Source organism: Lepisma saccharinum, chromosome 25 (assembly GCF_977018435.1).
Source record: "Lepisma saccharinum chromosome 25, izLepSacc3.1, whole genome shotgun sequence".
In the NCBI taxonomy this organism is placed as follows: domain Eukaryota; kingdom Metazoa; phylum Arthropoda; class Insecta; order Zygentoma; family Lepismatidae; genus Lepisma; species Lepisma saccharinum.
Window position 1 is genome coordinate 37,502,280 of NC_139253.1, and position 21,612 is coordinate 37,523,891.

Genomic DNA, 21,612 nt, shown 5'->3' on the forward strand with positions numbered 1-21,612 from the left:
AGTAGGGATAATACTTTAGACCTAACAATAGACCCGTTAATTGACATTAATGGTTTTTTAATTCATTTTCGAGGGGTGACGCTATTGTTATTTAATCTAGCGCCACGTGTCGTGGGTGGAGGAGGAGATGAGTCATCGATGACTCATGCACACGTGTGAGTTTGAAATTAATGGTTTTCCATTAGTGCACAAAAGACACTATTATGTATTCCGTTTTTGACCTAAGCTAACACTATTGTTGTATATTATATATGCGTTTCTGCCGGATATGAGTCACAGATGATTTATACAGACGTTGGAGTTTGGAATTAATGGTTTTTCCATTAAGGTACAAAAGACACTATTGTGGAGTTCGTTTTCGGACTATTCTAACACTATTGTTGTATATTATATATGCGTTTCTGCCGGATATGAGTCATGGGTGCTTTATACAGACGTGGGAACTTGGAATTAATGGTTTTTCCATTAATGTACAAACGCCATTTTGGCGTCGGTGGTGAGTCATATTTGGTATAATTAAGGATCCGAATTTACCCGTATTCAATCGGTGCCGACGCGTTCGATCGGAGGTAGAAGATATTATAACACATGTTCGCTTTAAAGGCGAAGAAGTTGAACGATGTATCCTATATGAAAACGAAGTATGCGAGCAGAATCCATGTTATTAATATTAACCTGTTACGGAAGAACCTGTTATGTGGTTGCATTCATCGGCACCCCCAAACCGCGCGCGTTCATGGACACGTGAGGGGAAAAAAAGTTCTCTATTGTTACGGCCCCCATCGCTTGGTCTTCTTCCGAAGTTGAATGGAAGTCAAGTGTCGCCAAATTTTTACACACGAGTATTGATTTTCTTTGAGGTTCCAATTTTATTTGGTGGAAGTAATCTACGCGGTATTTCTGCCGCCTTTTGTAACATTGCAAAGACTATTTAACCTAAGGCGTAACGAATTTGGCTGAACTAGGAACATTCTGTTCCAGTATCTACAGGTTAAAGTGGATGCGATCCACTATTTGCTCTTATTTCTGGGTTGCGAACCACGGCCCATTTGATTATTGGGTTATAAACATCAGGATTCATGTAAAATTGACCAGATGTTTTTACTGTTAGAGACAATATTTCGCATTTTTTGTGTATTTTTACTCAGAAAACGCTATTTGAACGATTCAAGCAAGAGTTCGCATGGGAATTTAGACACACAAACTGTGTTTCTTCAACTTTAGCTGAAATTTAGGTTTATTTTTTACTCTAATATCACAATTTCTTCTATTCAGGCAACATTTTTTATTAAATTTTGGACTCACAAAGACATTTTTCAACTTTTAACTTGTTATTTTAAAAGTTTATTTCCATTTTTTACTCTAATATCACAATTTCTTCTATTCAGGCAACATTTTTTATTAAATTTTGGACTCACAAAGACATTTTTCAACTTTTAACTTGCTATTTTAAAAGTTTATTTCCATTTTTTACTCTAATATCACAATTTGATCTATTCTTGCAGAAGTGTTTATTGCAATTTTGACTTGCAAAGATAATTTTTTCAACTTCTTTTATTATTTTTTCTATTTATTGCCTTTTGTATCTTATATTTTTAATTCTTAACTTTGAGTTTTGTTCTTTATTTAAAAAATTTCTCTAATCACTAAGGAAGAAGTACTTTTAAGTAAAACTGTACCCACAAAGTTTATTATTACTATTATTATTAGTATTATTATTATTATTGTTGTTGTTTTTGTTTTGATGTAGTTGTTGAATCTTGTTGTTGTTGTTAGGGTTTATTGACTTCCACTACGCTATTTTTGGTTTGCTTCGTAGGAAAGTTTGTTTATTTTAGAGTTTCCTCGGTATTTTCTTACTGTTAGGGTAGGTAAAGTTTCCTAAATATATGAGTAGGGTTCCATATATTCTTGTTCTTGCATGTTTTTCATATGATGTGTTCACAACAACTCTCCAAGTGCTTTTACTGCATGTTTCCATTTTTATTGAGGCTTAGTGATTCCTAGAGCCACTTTATGCATGAGAGAAAGCTTGAAAATTTCGATCTCAGATAGCCGTCAACCTTATGTCAGAGTATTTTCGAGTATATTTTAGACTTATTATGGGGCAGTAGAATATCACGGCTTGCTTATTTTTTAAGTATGTTGCGCAGTTATTGTATTTTTGCTTTTGCTTTCTAGATAAACTGTATGAAATGTTTAATATTTGTACTTTTTTTGCACTTATAAGAGGCCAAACTTTTACTGTAACTAAAATTATTATCTCTCTAAGCACTGAAACCCCTTTACCAAGAGTACTATAACTGAATGTTTATTAATATTGTTTCTTTCATCCCTTAAATATAACTACTTAACAATATAATGACAAATCACAGGACAAGACGATGTTAGCAGATGACTACGTGGCTCTTAAGTCCACCTGCCAAACTTTTCTTACCATGCTATTTACCCTTATAGTCTTTTATTCGGGGTACGTTTCAAGTACTACTTGACTTTTTGAGTGTTTGATTAACACCAGGGGTTATTTGTATCTGTTATGCTGTATTATTTGAGGCTTCTTTTTTTTTATTCTACAATCACTATATGTCCCTGAGAACTAAATTTCCACTGACTGAAGCTTAAAGCTTAGGCTCTACAGCATGTTGAATGGTTAAGCACTGGTCAATATGAAATTTACAGAGGCTAGTAGGAGGCATAGGAACACACGCCAGAGCCTTATTAGCGTGCAAGAAGCATTTTCAGGGAGTACTACGAGGAAACGAAGTTGATTTTTTTGAGGGCTTTACCAGTTACACAGCCAATATTTGCTATTTCAAGTAACTACATGTACCAAAACATTTTACAGCCCAACACTAACTAGACTTCAATTTATATTTTATTAGGTGCTAAATGTAGCAAGAACACTGATTGTACATACTTTTGAGAATCCAACTATTTCAGGATTTTTTCTATGTACGCATATTTTTATTGATTACTAACTTTAACAGACCAATCAGGAAGACGCCAAAATTCACTAAACTTAGTACTATAGTGTATGTGATTGCATGAAAAGTAGAAATTATAACAACCACAAGATTTCGCTTTTTTTGCTTTTGGGACTAATCGTGACGCTGAGGATGAATGGATGGCCAAAAATCTTAAGGACTGGATGTATTTTACCACTACAGACGCCTATGTAGAAACACTAGAGTACTGTTAGCTTTCAAAATTGAGGTTATACTGTACTGTTTTTTAAATATTTCGTATTTGGCACGCTTAACAAGTTACATTTATATCCATTTCAGGACAAATATTGCTAAAACTCTCAAATTAATGTGTACAACTTTATATTTCTGCTATCAAAGGAATTAACAATCCTATTTTACAAACAAAGGGTATTGTTTACACTTTATTTACTTCAATCTGAGACTAATATTTTACAGTAATTGAATCATTCAGCCCTAGTCAATATTTTACTGCATCAGAAAGTTTGTTATTAATCTAATAAGTATCCTATTTTGTGATATTCTAATGCAAACGTTGTTTAATTCACTGGTTATAATGCAAACTTTTGCACAAATTCGATATATTCACTACCTTCAAACCAAACAATTGTACTTATTTAGCGCATTTCATTTATATTTCTTGTAATTAACTTATGTTTCTTATAATTAACAAACTAAACTAATTACTTTGGCATGTTAAAAACCTTATTTTTTACTATTTCCTATTCTATCAGGTTCTATATTGCTGTTTTTATCAATTATGTAAGACCACACTCTGGTAAATGCACATATATTCTCTTTTATACACACGCACGTCACACACACACACACACACACATTTACACACTTATACGAACATACATCTGACGTTTTTCAATATTTTGCTATGAAGTTTGCATCCACGCTATTCAAACAAGGGCAGGCAATGTAGTATTTATGAGTATTAGTAATCCCAAAGTGGTGTTTTTGGTGTCCAAGTTCAGATGAGAGGCTGCTATGTGCCTTTTGCAGGGGATTGCATGTGAAGTGTATGCATATTGAGCATTATTGACTGTGTAGGCTTCCAAGTTTTGCTGTTATTTTCCTATAATTCTGTGAGACTGTAGAGAGTTCTCCCTTTTCAGCCAGTTTTCTTTCATTGATTGGATACTTTTTGGGAACTTAGCAGTTTTTTATGTTATGAAGCAGATTGTTGTAGAATATTTTGCATGGTCTTTTGTGATATTGAGTGCCTGCTGTAACGGAAGTAAGTATCTTTCCTTCTTGTGTTGATGTTCTCGTGTAGGTTTCCTATTTTCGGTCAAGTTGCAGTAGGGAACTTAGCAGTTTTTATGTTATGAAGCAGATTGTTGTAGAATATTTTGCATGGTCTTTTGTGATATTGAGTGGGTGCTGTAATGGTAGTAAGTATCTTTCCTTTTTGTGTTGATGTTCTTGTGTAGGTTTCCTATTTTCTGTCAAGTTGCAGTACTTAGAATAATCGCTACTGTCTTATTGATCTACGAAGCTCCTTTGAATAATCATTTGCATGTGACCCTATACTCCACGTTGTACTTTGTTCTGGGAGCTATCTTTTGAAGCCTTGGCATTCTGCTAGTACAGTATTATTATCGTAGAGGTAAATTAGTTCGTGAAAATATGTATTTTTCTGATTAACTATAGTCGCTTAGTTGTTCTAGCAGGTATAAGTAGTTACTGCTGATGTTGTTAATTTTCTATTCGCAGGGGCTATGTATGATGTAGCGTATTTGTGTTGGCTGTCCCTTTTATTCCTATGTTGTTGAGTTTCTCCATAAGCATGTCCTGTTTTACTCTATTCTATGCCTTGTTGCTGCTAGATATCTGAGGTATGTTGCTGGTTCATATCTGAGTTAGCTTGTTTGACTATCTATTATTTTTGCTATGGCTGTGGCTATTGATGTCCCTTTCTGAATTCCATGTTGGTTTCTGTTTATCCTTGTTGCTGCTTGTTATCTGAGTTAGGTTGTTTGACTTCAGGACTATCCTTTTTTAACTTTATTGTTGATTGCTTTTTTGTTTATTTTTATATTTATATATTTAATTATTTTTAAAAATTGATATTTATCACCATACTTGTATATTTCTTGTTCAGTATTTGTCAAAGTTTAATTTATTTTGTCCGCTATCTTTAGCAAGTAACACTATTTTGAAATTTAATATATAAATTCCTGAAAATTTACTGTAACTTTATATCAACTAACATATTTATTTTAACAATAATAACAAAATTGTACAAAAGTTCAAATAGCAGAAGAATTGTACTCTTAAATTATTAACTTTGAAAGAATAGTATTTTTAAAACATTAACTTTGTAAAAATTGTACTTTTAAAACATTACCTTTGTAAAAATTGTACTTTTAAAACATTAACTTTGTAAAAATTGTACTTTTAAAACATTCACTTTGAAAAAAATGTACTTTACACCAGAAATAATCAAATATATAGGAAAGAAGGAGAAGTTCTGTTGCTCAGAATAATAAATGTGGGATGGAAGGAAAATAATTTGTTACTATAGTAAATAATATTACAAGACACAAAACAAATAGATTCAGTAAACAAATAAAAACAAATAAGGAAATAAACAAAAAAGCAATCAACAATAAAGTTAAAAAAGGATAGTCCTGAAGTCAAACAACCTAACTCAGATAACAAGCAGCAACAAGGATAAACAGAAACCAACATGGAATTCAGAAAGGGACATCAATAGCCACAGCCATAGCAAAAATAATAGATAGTCAAACAAGCTAACTCAGATATGAACCAGCAACATACCTCAGATATCTAGCAGCAACAAGGCATAGAATAGAGTAAAACAGGACATGCTTATGGAGAAACTCAACAACATAGGAATAAAAGGGACAGCCAACACAAATACGCTACATCATACATAGCCCCTGCGAATAGAAAATTAACAACATCAGCAGTAACTACTTATACCTGCTAGAACAACTAAGCGACTATAGTTAATCAGAAAAATACATATTTTCACGAACTAATTTACCTCTACGATAATAATACTGTACTAGCAGAATGCCAAGGCTTCAAAAGATAGCTCCCAGAACAAAGTACAACGTGGAGTATAGGGTCACATGCAAATGATTATTCAAAGGAGCTTCGTAGATCAATAAGACAGTAGCGATTATTCTAAGTACTGCAACTTGACAGAAAATAGGAAACCTACACAAGAACATCAACACAAAAAGGAAAGATACTTACTACCATTACAGCACCCACTCAATATCACAAAAGACCATGCAAAATATTCTACAACAATCTGCTTCATAACATAAAAACTGCTAAGTTCCCTACTGCAACTTGACCGAAAATAGGAAACCTACACGAGAACATCAACACAAGAAGGAAAGATACTTACTTCCGTTACAGCAGGCACTCAATATCACAAAAGACCATGCAAAATATTCTACAACAATCTGCTTCATAACATAAAAAACTGCTAAGTTCCCAAAAAGTATCCAATCAATGAAAGAAAACTGGCTGAAAAGGGAGAACTCTCTACAGTCTCACAGAATTATAGGAAAATAACAGCAAAACTTGGAAGCCTACACAGTCAATAATGCTCAATATGCATACACTTCACATGCAATCCCCTGCAAAAGGCACATAGCAGCCTCTCATCTGAACTTGGACACCAAAAACACCACTTTGGGATTACTAATACTCATAAATACTACATTGCCTGCCCTTGTTTGAATAGCGTGGATGCAAACTTCATAGCAAAATATTGAAAAACGTCAGATGTATGTTCGTATAAGTGTGTAAATGTGTGTGTGTGTGTGTGTGTGACGTGCGTGTGTATAAAAGAGAATATATGTGCATTTACCAGAGTGTGGTCTTACATAATTGATAAAAACAGCAATATAGAACCTGATAGAATAGGAAATAGTAAAAAATAAGGTTTTTAACATGCCAAAGTAATTAGTTTAGTTTGTTAATTATAAGAAACATAAGTTAATTACAAGAAATATAAATGAAATGCGCTAAATAAGTACAATTGTTTGGTTTGAAGGTAGTGAATATATCGAATTTGTGCAAAAGTTTGCATTATAACCAGTGAATTAAACAACGTTTGCATTAGAATATCACAAAATAGGATACTTATTAGATTAATAACAAACTTTCTGATGCAGTAAAATATTGACTAGGGCTGAATGATTCAATTACTGTAAAATATTAGTCTCAGATTGAAGTAAATAAAGTGTAAACAATACCCTTTGTTTGTAAAATAGGATTGTTAATTCCTTTGATAGCAGAAATATAAAGTTGTACACATTAATTTGAGAGTTTTAGCAATATTTGTCCTGAAATGGATATAAATGTAACTTGTTAAGCGTGCCAAATACGAAATATTTAAAAAACAGTACAGTATAACCTCAATTTTGAAAGCTAACAGTACTCTAGTGTTTCTACATAGGCGTCTGTAGTGGTAAAATACATCCAGTCCTTAAGATTTTTGGCCATCCATTCATCCTCAGCGTCACGATTAGTCCCAAAAGCAAAAAAAGCGAAATCTTGTGGTTGTTATAATTTCTACTTTTCATGCAATCACATACACTATAGTACTAAGTTTAGTGAATTTTGGCGTCTTCCTGATTGGTCTGTTAAAGTTAGTAATCAATAAAAATATGCGTACATAGAAAAAATCCTGAAATAGTTGGATTCTCAAAAGTATGTACAATCAGTGTTCTTGCTACATTTAGCACCTAATAAAATATAAATTGAAGTCTAGTTAGTGTTGGGCTGTAAAATGTTTTGGTACATGTAGTTACTTGAAATAGCAAATATTGGCTGTGTAACTGGTAAAGCCCTCAAAAAAATCAACTTCGTTTCCTCGTAGTACTCCCTGAAAATGCTTCTTGCACGCTAATAAGGCTCTGGCGTGTGTTCCTATGCCTCCTACTAGCCTCTGTAAATTTCATATTGACCAGTGCTTAACCATTCAACATGCTGTAGAGCCTAAGCTTTAAGCTTCAGTCAGTGGAAATTTAGTTCTCAGGGACATATAGTGATTGTAGAATAAAAAAAAAGAAGCCTCAAATAATACAGCATAACAGATACAAATAACCCCTGGTGTTAATCAAACACTCAAAAAGTCAAGTAGTACTTGAAACGTACCCCGAATAAAAGACTATAAGGGTAAATAGCATGGTAAGAAAAGTTTGGCAGGTGGACTTAAGAGCCACGTAGTCATCTGCTAACATCGTCTTGTCCTGTGATTTGTCATTATATTGTTAAGTAGTTATATTTAAGGGATGAAAGAAACAATATTAATAAACATTCAGTTATAGTACTCTTGGTAAAGGGGTTTCAGTGCTTAGAGAGATAATAATTTTAGTTACAGTAAAAGTTTGGCCTCTTATAAGTGCAAAAAAAGTACAAATATTAAACATTTCATACAGTTTATCTAGAAAGCAAAAGCAAAAATACAATAACTGCGCAACATACTTAAAAAATAAGCAAGCCGTGATATTCTACTGCCCCATAATAAGTCTAAAATATACTCGAAAATACTCTGACATAAGGTTGACGGCTATCTGAGATCGAAATTTTCAAGCTTTCTCTCATGCATAAAGTGGCTCTAGGAATCACTAAGCCTCAATAAAAATGGAAACATGCAGTAAAAGCACTTGGAGAGTTGTTGTGAACACATCATATGAAAAACATGCAAGAACAAGAATATATGGAACCCTACTCATATATTTAGGAAACTTTACCTACCCTAACAGTAAGAAAATACCGAGGAAACTCTAAAATAAACAAACTTTCCTACGAAGCAAACCAAAAATAGCGTAGTGGAAGTCAATAAACCCTAACAACAACAACAAGATTCAACAACTACATCAAAACAAAAACAACAACAATAATAATAATAATACTAATAATAATAGTAATAATAAACTTTGTGGGTACAGTTTTACTTAAAAGTACTTCTTCCTTAGTGATTAGAGAAATTTTTTAAATAAAGAACAAAACTCAAAGTTAAGAATTAAAAATATAAGATACAAAAGGCAATAAATAGAAAAAATAATAAAAGAAGTTGAAAAAATTATCTTTGCAAGTCAAAATTGCAATAAACACTTCTGCAAGAATAGATCAAATTGTGATATTAGAGTAAAAAATGGAAATAAACTTTTAAAATAGCAAGTTAAAAGTTGAAAAATGTCTTTGTGAGTCCAAAATTTAATAAAAAATGTTGCCTGAATAGAAGAAATTGTGATATTAGAGTAAAAAATAAACCTAAATTTCAGCTAAAGTTGAAGAAACACAGTTTGTGTGTCTAAATTCCCATGCGAACTCTTGCTTGAATCGTTCAAATAGCGTTTTCTGAGTAAAAATACACAAAAAATGCGAAATATTGTCTCTAACAGTAAAAACATCTGGTCAATTTTACATGAATCCTGATGTTTATAACCCAATAATCAAATGGGCCGTGGTTCGCAACCCAGAAATAAGAGCAAATAGTGGATCGCATCCACTTTAACCTGTAGATACTGGAACAGAATGTTCCTAGTTCAGCCAAATTCGTTACGCCTTAGGTTAAATAGTCTTTGCAATGTTACAAAAGGCGGCAGAAATACCGCGTAGATTACTTCCACCAAATAAAATTGGAACCTCAAAGAAAATCAATACTCGTGTGTAAAAATTTGGCGACACTTGACTTCCATTCAACTTCGGAAGAAGACCAAGCGATGGGGGCCGTAACAATAGAGAACTTTTTTTCCCCTCACGTGTCCATGAACGCGCGCGGTTTGGGGGTGCCGATGAATGCAACCACATAACAGGTTCTTCCGTAACAGGTTAATATTAATAACATGGATTCTGCTCGCATACTTCGTTTTCATATAGGATACATCGTTCAACTTCTTCGCCTTTAAAGCGAACATGTGTTATAATATCTTCTACCTCCGATCGAACGCGTCGGCACCGATTGAATACGGGTAAATTCGGATCCTTAATTATACCAAATATGACTCACCACCGACGCCAAAATGGCGTTTGTACATTAATGGAAAAACCATTAATTCCAAGTTCCCACGTCTGTATAAAGCACCCATGACTCATATCCGGCAGAAACGCATATATAATATACAACAATAGTGTTAGAATAGTCCGAAAACGAACTCCACAATAGTGTCTTTTGTACCTTAATGGAAAAACCATTAATTCCAAACTCCAACGTCTGTATAAATCATCTGTGACTCATATCCGGCAGAAACGCATATATAATATACAACAATAGTGTTAGCTTAGGTCAAAAACGGAATACATAATAGTGTCTTTTGTGCACTAATGGAAAACCATTAATTTCAAACTCACACGTGTGCATGAGTCATCGATGACTCATCTCCTCCTCCACCCACGACACGTGGCGCTAGATTAAATAACAATAGCGTCACCCCTCGAAAATGAATTAAAAAACCATTAATGTCAATTAACGGGTCTATTGTTAGGTCTAAAGTATTATCCCTACTACTGTAGTCAGACTCTCTTTTAGAATGCCAATATGTTGGATATTTGGTCGATCAGTCGATCCTGATCCATTGTTTGCAGAGGAAGACAATCTGGCAGCTTCTCATTCGACATTTTACATTCGACAAACGAGATCACAAACACTTCGTGGTGCTATCTTCTCGCGTTTACAGAAGTCTACCACAGCTCGGACAACACAACAAATCCTACTTCAAACTGACATATATCAACTGTCCACCAAATCAACAGATGAACCGACCGCTTCGATTTTTCTCAGATTTTTCAGAAAGTGGCCTTTCCCTCCTTGCAGGGCAGGTCATTAGCAGGAGGGTTGAGTGCATGTAAGAAGAACCGCTTTGTCATTCATTTCCGCGCCGAAAAAGGGACAAGCAATAGAATTCTGTTCTTGGAATTTGAAACGCATGGGGATATCTTTTCTGGACCATAAAATAATTAACGCAGAAAGATCTAGCCACCCGTAGCTAAATCTTCCTGTTTGTGTCGTCCTTTCGGCGCCCATGGAGCTGGTGCAGGGCCAGATGAAGAGAAAGTGTGGGTTTTGGGGGGATCCTGGATCTGGTGTGCTTCTTGTACGACAATGCACGTGGGTTGCTACAAGTCAACATAATTATATAATTAACTACAAGAGACAACGGATAACCTTTGCGAAACTTTATTGCTATAGGGGATAAATTACCTTGTCCAGCATGTGTGAAATTAAAAACGGAAATTTTTGGATATTTTCTATAGTTTAATTAACGTAAAATTTAAAGTATATACATGTCGTATCCGAACGTTCATTTCTCTAATTATTTATCGGGCCAAAACTCTAATTTTGATGTTGGAATCTCTACTGTTTGTACCTGGATGCTTTACATTTTATGAATTACATCTGAAGTACGCTTGTCACAAGGTAGACTCGCGTTACTCCAAGAAACGTCTTAACAGGCGCTAGGCCGCCCGACGTGTACATTTCTCAACCTCCACGGTGACAAGGCACTAGGCTGCCCGGCGCACCGTAATTACTTCAAAATAACATCCAGTACAAACTACCTTTTTACCTGTAAACTGGACACCAAGGCACTAGCCTGCCCGGCAATCCAATCTCTTACAGCATCCGTTTCGGGAGACCTGTCCTCCGGTCCTAGCTAACCGAAGCAAAAACAGCCTCTCCCTTCCAAGTCTCAGTTCCAACAGCCGACCTCCCCTACTCTCATCTGGGAGTTTATATATGTTTGGTTGGCGTCTGTTGCCAACGGCCCTTCTTTCAAAATTTTTAATCTTTAACAGCTAAACTGCCCGCCTTTCTTTTGAACGTTCGAAACACGAAGCAAGAACAGAGAGCTACATGGTATCTATACATGGAATAATACGAACCAACCTAAAAATGCATAATAAATTGATTTACACTAATCAGATATACATATTTTTATACACGTAATTACCTAATTAATTAGCATATTAATAAATATTTCAATAAGGAAAAAAAAACACTGTTGCCCTGACTCGGGGGCAGGGTAACAGATTCCCCCTCCCCAGCGTTACAATTCAATCTGAAATTTAAATTTCAGTATGTGTGAATTGTCTTAAAGTCACTGAGAAAAGTTAAGCACTGTATCTGAAAAAAAAAAAATTCACTGATAACGTTATTTTCACTACACATCACAATCGTCTCTCTGAAAAAGAAGAGTCTCGATTTCACTGCACTAAATATCCAATTTCCACACGGTTTCTTCCTCCGGGAATCCTGGAAACCTCCTGGACATCTCGGTCATCTGGTCATGAGGACTGCTCCCAGGTGCAGACGTATTCAGCTCCTCCACCTTCCAAAGAATATGTCCAGCTCCCGCTCTAGGGTCGACTCAGCCTCCTCCTCGGTCCATCCGAAGAACCTCCGGCTCCTTAGTCCCCTAGTCCTTGCGTCTGGGACATCCGCGGTAGTCGGTTCGACTCCTGCCGAATTTCAGCTTCAAATGCTTTCAAGGTTCTATCGTTCGATCACACGACCCGACTTTAAAATGGCTTTTCCATTTTTCCATCTATAAGGAAACTTTCCCTTCCTTTTCCCGGGCATCGAACTGCCATCCTTCATCATTCTCTTAGCGATGAAAATCTCATGTCTTCATGTTCACAATTGTCACCACCCTTTATCGGCAAAAGGTTGACATAACATAAAATCCAACAGTCCGTAAATTAAATCTTACATTCACATGAAATAAATTTACCAGAACTCAAATGTGTAGCGACAATAAATCAGGAACTTAATTACTACTGTACAAACAGGAAGTCGGTCACTATACCGCGTTTGGTAGAACCTGTCCCTCTTCCCGCGCTAGGGAGCGCTCAACAGTTTCGGTGCCAATGAGAAACGAGGAAAAATTCGTCTGCTGGGCAGCGAGGAGCGAATGAAAGCCAGAAGAGAGGCGCTTACGTAGACGCTGTTGCGACGTTGCGTATTTTAATTGGCTGCCTGGCTTTGACTTTCCCCAGCACCGAGAAAAGACAGGGAGCAACTAGCGCGGGAAGAGGGACAGGTTCTACCAAACGCGGTAGGCTTCCTTTCCATCATTTTTCACAGATCTTCTACCCCCTCCCCTTGAGATGCATTCTCAGGGTAGGATTTAGGGACGAGTGCTTTCCCTCACACTTCTCAAATTTCTTCTTGGAATGACCTGCAGCTGGTCAACGTTAGCCAGAACTCTCTTCCCCTTACCCTCCTTTTCCAAAACAACATTATTAGGAGTAGTGAATTTCAGAATTCTGTAGATCCCTTTGAATTTCGGGAAAAAGCACGCTGTTTGCTTGTTAAAAGCAGACAAAATCCTATGCTCTTGAACCAGTACTCGATCTCCGACACGAAGATTAACCCTTCTTCTGCCCTTATTGTAGGCCCTTGACGCCTTTTGCCTCGTCTTTTCCTCTTTTTCTCTTGCAGATTCGAAAGCCGCGCCCATTCTTTCCTTTAACTGTATGACGTAATCCATCTGTCTCTCCGCCGTGACGTCCTCCCCGGTTCCATCTTCCCTCTGAAGCTCCATTTTCCGAGTGTCATGCGGTGTGTACAAATCACGTCCAAAGAACAAGAATGACGGCTTCAATCCAGTCATCGAATTCGTTGCATTATTAATAGCAAAACTTATCGCGTCCAAGTTTTCAGCCCACGACGAGTGTTCTCTGCAGAACTTTCCAAGTGCTTGCTTGATTATCTTAATAGCTGCTTCTGATTTATTTCCTTTCGGTCTATATGGCGTAATATAGACAGGCTTGCAATTCACAGAACGCAACGTCTGTGAATACAGTTTGCTTCGAAATACACTCTGGTTGTCACTGACAACGTATTTCGGGAATCCTGATTGAAAACAGTACTTCAAGAATGCTTGCGAGATCGTCCTCGCCGTTGTAGTTCTAAGCGGTGTCAAACTAATGTGCCTTGAGAACTCATCTTGAATGACTAAACAGTACTTGTATCTCCCCTTCGTACTTGTAGGCAGTGGTCCAAAAATGTCCAGAAACACTTTGTATCCAGGCGCAGTAGATTTCCTCGAGTTCATAAATCCCATCTTTCTGCTGTTGTCAGGATTATACTGAAGACAAGTGATACAACTTTTGCAATAGTTACTGACATCTTTGACTACTCCGTCCCAAGTATAATTCTCTAGGACCTTAAACAATGTCTTTCCATGTCCTAAGTGCGCAGATAATAAATCATCATGCGAAGATTTAAGTACTTCACTCTTCAACTTCTCTGGTACCCACAGCTTCAATCTGGAGCTAAACGGTGGATAAAGTCCAGTGTTTTCGTCAACGAAACGGTAAAGCAGTCCATCATCGTCGAGACAGGAATGTTGGAGATAAAAGTCAAATTTTCTCTTCTCTCGAGAATCCTTTATTTCAACTTCTTCCCCATTTAAACATCCAATTAATTTCGACAAATAAGGATCGCTCTGTTGTTCTCCTTTCCACATTTCTTTATCGTTAAGATCTACGGGCGGCGAAGTTTCTGTTAGTCCGTCCGTCTGTCTTCCATTTACAGTGTTGCCAGCTGCATCTGTAAACATCGCTTCCGTTTTCCTTTTATTCTTCCGGTCGAATTTCTGACACACTTTGCCTTCGACTTTAGGAATATCATGATGTTCCATTATCGTCCCATCAGGCATCTCTAATCTGAAATATCCTTCAGGCTTGATGTCCTCTATCGGATAATTCTCTTCTGCATCCGAAGATCCAATGTAATTCTCCCTCTCAGAGAATCCCGCTTCGATCCTCGACAAGTAGTCAACCGCTGTGTTATTTCTACCGGTAATGTATTTTACGGTAACTGGAAACCTGGTCACCCTGTTTATCATTCTGTTTATGTGGCTCGGAATCTGAGAAGATTTCAAGATGTCCACGAGCGCAGAATGGTCAGTGTAAGCTATCACTTCCGGTGCTTGCAGAAAGTAATATTCAAATTTCTCCAGACCCATGGTCAACGCAAATAACTCTTTCGCTGTCACAGAATAAGAACGCTGAGTTTCAGACAGCTTCTTACTCCCAAATGCAACAGTCTGCAATTTTCTGGTTTTATCGTCCTCCTGAGCTACGATATAGCCAAGCGCTATGTCAGAGCAGTCTACAAACAAGTGAAACGGTTTCGAAACGTCAGGAATCTTGAGATCAGGACTATTTACAATTGCATCCTTCAACTTCTGCAAACTCTCTTCTTGTTCTTTTCCCCAAGAAAATTTCCTATTTCCTTGTAACAAGTCCGTGATCGGTTTGGATATCTTTGCTTGGTCCTTTATGAAATCTGACAGAAAATTTAAGAAGCCTACTAGTCTCCTAACCTGCTTGATATTTCTCGGGCGCTGCAATTGCTCTGCTTGTTTCCTCTTACTTTCCGCACAAGATATGGTATTTTCTGAAATTGTAAACCCAAGAAAATCAATTTTCTTCCTGAAGAGACGCGACTTTCGATAACTAATCGTCAGTCCTTTGTCTTTCATCTTTCCCAGGACAGAATCCAACACTCTCAGTTGTTCTTCCTCGGTAGCGTTCCCAATCACTACGTCATCATAATAACATATTGCATCAGTTTGATAATGCTCTCCTAGCGTCTTCTGCATCAGTTCCGCAAGGTGAAAAGGTCCACTACGACAGCCATAAAATAACCTTTTGTATCTAAACGTCCCCATTTCTGTCAAGAAACCTGCATATTTTCTTGTATCTTCAGAAATCTGCATATTTGCAAATGCAAACGGAATGTCAAGAACTGTAAATATAGTTCCCCCAGAAAGCTTACATATTGTCGACGTAATATCAGGTATTTCTCTACGTCTAGCCTCCAATCTCTTATTCAAGCCTTTGCTGTCGATGATCACTTTACATGTGTTATCTCTCTTCACATGAAGGATAGGCGGTGAAAGGTAATCTGTATCACCCCTTTCAATGATCCCGTCTTCAAGCATCTGCTCAATCGCCTGATTCATTAATTTCCTCTTTTGTTCAGAAAGTGGCCTAGGTTTCGCTCGGAACGGCTTCTCGTTATTCACATCCAAACGAACCTCGTAATCCTTTGCTAATCCCGGTTTATCTTGAAAAACATCAATATGCCTTCTCAGTATGGCAATCAATTTCGGCTTGTTTTCCTCTGAGATATCGGTACCCTCCATCAGCATGGCAATCCTTCTCTCTTCGTCAACCCCCTCCCCTTTGATGTCGCTGCTACGTGTCTCCGCTCCGCAAGCAGAAACGTTCTCTCGGACTCCTTCGACTCCATCCGTGGTCGAACCCAGTCCCCTAGAACCAACAGCATCAACGCTGTCACGTGTCGGCGGCGAATCAAAAGGCACGATTTTCGAAAGATCAGACTCAATTGCCCACCCGTTACAATGAATCATGGGTATAAGTCCCAGCTTAGCCATCAATGTCCTTTCCATTAACATTTCATGATTAGCATTAGATAACACAAATATCTGATCCCGAGCCTTGTGTCCGTGAAACTTAATATTCACGTAAGCACTCCCCAGAGATTCCACATTTCGTTCCGCAAGTATTACTTTAGTTTTCGAACCCTTCAATTTCACTCCATTTGTCTTCATTTTCTCGAAGACCTCCAAAGACACAAAGTTATTGGACGACGCCGTATCAATACATGCGTGTACTTCTACGTTAGCCACGTTGCATAAAACAATAGGTTCCCTTACATCTTTTACATTTACATTGTTTGGTGAAAATTTTTCCTTCCGCGTAAAATTTGCAGTTTCCACGCCACGAACTTGACAAATTCGTGGCGACTCTACGAGTTTTTTGTTACTCCATTCCCACGTTCATTAATCTTGTTTTGATTTGATTTGTGATTTGAAGCTCTGCAACCTTTCTGTCCACAAGTGTAGCATAATTTATTTCTCTGGCAATCTTCCTTCGAAAAGCGGTTCTGTTTGTTTTCATCCCTCACCGCAAGCCGCGAGGGTGGAGGGCGTGAAACCACATGTTCAGCCCTCAAGCGCTCGACTTTCGGGCGGTCAAAACCAATGCTCACAGGGTCCAAGAAAATATCAGATTTCTTTCTCCCCCTCTCCTCTTCGAATTCCTGGTTAACGGACTTTCTCAAAGACCAGCTGTAAATTTCGTCTTCCGAAACGAAATATTTGAATCTCTGCCTTTCCAAAAACTCCGCTTGTAGCTCTAGGGCGCACTCGCTCAATTCTCTCATAGAAGTGAATGTCTTGTTGTACAAATAATCCCTAAATACCGGATTGCAGTGCGATTTCACAAAGTCAATTCTCTCCTGCGCAGAAGCCGAATTCTTTATCCTACTAAAATGCCTGTCAACTTTGCGAACGTATTCCGCCAATCCCTCGTTAGCAAGTTGAAACCTTTGCGACAAAAATAAATCTCCTTCTCTCTGATAATCCAATCCGTGAAAAGCCTGCAAGAATTTATGCCTGAATTGTGAAAAATCACCGAACGGTTCCGTGAACAAAAACCACTCCCTCGCTTCATTTCGCAACAAAAGAGGAATAAACTGCTTCAGAAGATCATCTTCAGAAATTTTCAGCGTTCTCGCGTAATCTTGTATCCTATCCAGATACGAAAAAGCATTTTTCTTCCCTACATTTCCCTCAAATGTCGGAAGCGGCAAACGAATTTCCTCCATTGTCACTCTTGGAACGCACCTCTGTTCCTCAACAACAGAAAGTTCTGACTCGGTCGGGCTGGACCTGCTCGAGTTACCAAGCGACATTCTTGTAACTTCCCCTTTTCTGTTTCGCAAGATCATCGGTTCGATCCTCGTCCGTTTCTCTCCTTAACTTTCAAAGCAAAAATCTAGTTCAATATCCTACGACAAGCCCTCAAATAACTAAGTTCAATCGCGGACAGAGCCCCCAAATAAATATGTTACTCGCCTGCCCCCCACACTTTACCTCCGCACTCGAGGTTCGGTGCACTTCGTACTCGGCTCTGATTTGTCTAGGGGTATCTTTCTTTGTACGACAATGCACGTGGGTTTGCTACAAGTCAACATAATTATATAATTAACTACAAGAGACAACGGATAACCTTTGCGAAACTTTATTGCTATAGGGGATAAATTACCTTGTCCAGCATGTGTGAAATTAAAAACGGAAATTTTTGGATATTTTCTATAGTTTAATTAACGTAAAATTTAAAGTATATACATGTCGTATCCGAACGTTCATTTCTCTAATTATTTATCGGGCCAAAACTCTAATTTTGATGTTGGAATCTCTACTGTTTGTACCTGGATGCTTTACATTTTATGAATTACATCTGAAGTACGCTTGTCACAAGGTAGACTCGCGTTACTCCAAGAAACGTCTTAACAGGCGCTAGGCCGCCCGACGTGTACATTTCTCAACCTCCACGGTGACAAGGCACTAGGCTGCCCGGCGCACCGTAATTACTTCAAAATAACATCCAGTACAAACTACCTTTTTACCTGTAAACTGGACACCAAGGCACTAGCCTGCCCGGCAATCCAATCTCTTACAGCATCCGTTTCGGGAGACCTGTCCTCCGGTCCTAGCTAACCGAAGCAAAAACAGCCTCTCCCTTCCAAGTCTCAGTTCCAACAGCCGACCTCCCCTACTCTCATCTGGGAGTTTATATATGTTTGGTTGGCGTCTGTTGCCAACGGCCCTTCTTTCAAAATTTTTAATCTTTAACAGCTAAACTGCCCGCCTTTCTTTTGAACGTTCGAAACACGAAGCAAGAACAGAGAGCTACATGGTATCTATACATGGAATAATACGAACCAACCTAAAAATGCATAATAAATTGATTTACACTAATCAGATATACATATTTTTATACACGTAATTACCTAATTAATTAGCATATTAATAAATATTTCAATAAGGAAAAAAAAAAACACTGTTGCCCTGACTCGGGGGCAGGGTAACACAGTTCAACAGTTTTTCTTCGTTTTCTCGGAATTCCAGTTTTGGCACTTAGCCCGGTTTTTATTTCCACTCTACATATGAAGACGAGAAAAATGCAAGTTCATGACTAGTGGGAATGAATGTACAGGTAATTTAGAACCTTTTTTTTAAGAGGTGTAGGAGGCCCGCAATGCTCTCTTTGTGCTCTTGAAATTTTTAATAATCCCAGAAATTCAATAGGTAGAACTATTTACGAGACAGATAAAATAAATAACATTTTAAACCTCATTTGCTGCTGCCACGTAATTCGTCTGCTAAGAGGATGTTACAAATCTTAAGAACAGATTAAGACGAGATAAATGCAAGTTTATGGTTAGTGGGAATGAATGTACAGGTAATTTAGAACCTTTTTCTTTAGAAAGCATTTAACGATATTATTTTAATGCTAATAGAACTTAACCTAACTAGGAGAGCATTTAGGTTTATTATTAGAAGAATGCTGAGGGACCTAATCTTAAAACATTTTTGTGAAAGTAATCGCTACAACTTTACAGTATGTGTTACAGACGTAATTGCATACATAGCATGATGAAATCACGTAAAACAAAGACCGAGTCTACTGCCACGCGCATCTTTTTTGAGGTTCCAGCAGAAAAAGAACGTGGCAGCAGACACTGCCCTGATTGTCAATGAAAAGACAGGGTTGCCAAACAAAAAAATATCATAGACTATAAAATATCAAGTACCAAAATGTGTTTTAAACACTTCTAAAAAAAAACATGTTTAAAACACATTGTTTTAAACGTTTAAAACATTTGTAAAAAAAACAAAGCCGTGTGTTTTAAACGTTTAAAACAAAGTGTTTTAAACACTTTTGTTTTAAACATGCCAACCCTGATGTATGCACTTCACACACTCAAGCCCGATACTTCACCATTATGCACATTATTGTAAGAAGGGATGTGTTTAGGCCTATATTATATTTGAAATTGTTATAATAAACCGAAACGAAAAATTTTCAGACTGAAGCGACAAGCGATATCGGGATTTCGCATGGAAGCATTGGATCATATGATTGGATCTAAAGCAAACCATTCACCAGTCACGTGTGCGCTAATAACAGGCTGGGGCAACACAATGCACGGTATTGATAAAACGGCCCAGTCCGTGCCACTTATAAACGAATCCTCGGTGATCAATGAAATTTTTCGAACCGAAGCGACACGACAAGCTGCACGTGTCGCTCAAATTCCCAATAGCGTGTATTGTGCCGCCTGAGACTTGATTTCCCATGAGCGGTAAATGCTTATTTATAGACTAAATGGGCCTGTGTCGCTTGTCACTTCGGTAAGAACCACTCCTGTCGCGTGTCGCTTCGGTTTGAAACCTCACTGATGGCCGTGTGCACGAACGAAGATCAAATTTTAAACTCGGATCGGGAAAGGATCACTGGAAAATTCCATTGCACGAAGACGGTTCAACACTTGATCGCGATCTAGGAACATCAAAACGAGTTTATCTTCTGAACGGCCATTCGAGACCGTTTTGGTGGCCGATCCTGGTTCACGATACTGACGCTTCGACTGCAGGCAGTTGTTTTTGAATATAAACAAAGCGGAAAGTGATATCGAGGGCGTGCAAACGCTAGAGATGTTGGATGTACAATGCTGATAATTCGAGAGTTGTGTAAAGTAAACTAAAAACTGCCAAAATAATAATAATAATTTGTGGTTCTGTGGTGCAAATTCGAAATTTTTCTAAATACTGTACTTTCTATCCCAGAACACAAAACATGTGCAAGTGCAAGGTAAATTAGAACAGAGCAATGTTACGATATTGCTACATGGTGTTGCTACACGACATGACAATATAAATATATAAGAATTAAGAAATGAAAAATTCAAATACTTACCACAATACAGTAATAATAATAATAAAATATCTTTATTGAGCGGGCGAGTTTCGCGTACGCTGTTCTCTCGCGAATGCATTTCGTAAGGCATTGAAGTCCCGTAGAAGAAGGTTCCATGCTTTCTCCTTATTCTTTTGTCTTATGCCGTCAGTTCTTTTTTAAGATTATTATTTCTTTACACCCTACTACATCCTTGTACTCGTCGACAAGGTTGATCAGTACATTTCTCAAATTCAGATAAGTTTGCAGCCCGAATTACTTTCTTCTCCTACACGTTGATACTTTAACACATCACACTATTCGGTGGGGTTCTTGATTGTCATTTGTTTTAGCCAACCAATCAGGTATAGCCTTACAAATTAATCTCGGATCATTTGAACTGAATCTCTTGAACGTCGTTTTTCGTTGGTGCAATGCAAATCTTTAAACCAAGTTCATTTAGAGTGGATCAAAATTGATCCCGCTCATCTGAACTTCGAAATAATCGGCGTTGGTGCACTCGGCCACGTGTGCACGAACGAAGATCAAATTTTAAACTCGGATCGGGAAAGGATCACTGGAAAATTCCATTGCACCAAGACGGTTCAACACTTGATCGCGATCTAGGAACATCAAAACGAGTTTATCTTCTGATCGGTCATTCGCCACCGTTTTGGTGTCTCATCCTGGTTCACGATACTGACGCTTCGACTGCAGGCAGTTGTTTTTCAATATAAAAAGAGCGGAAAGTGATATCGAGGGCGTGCAAACGCTAGAGATGTTGGATGTACAATGCCGATAATTCGAGAAATGTGTAAAGTAAACTAAAAACTGCCAAAATAAT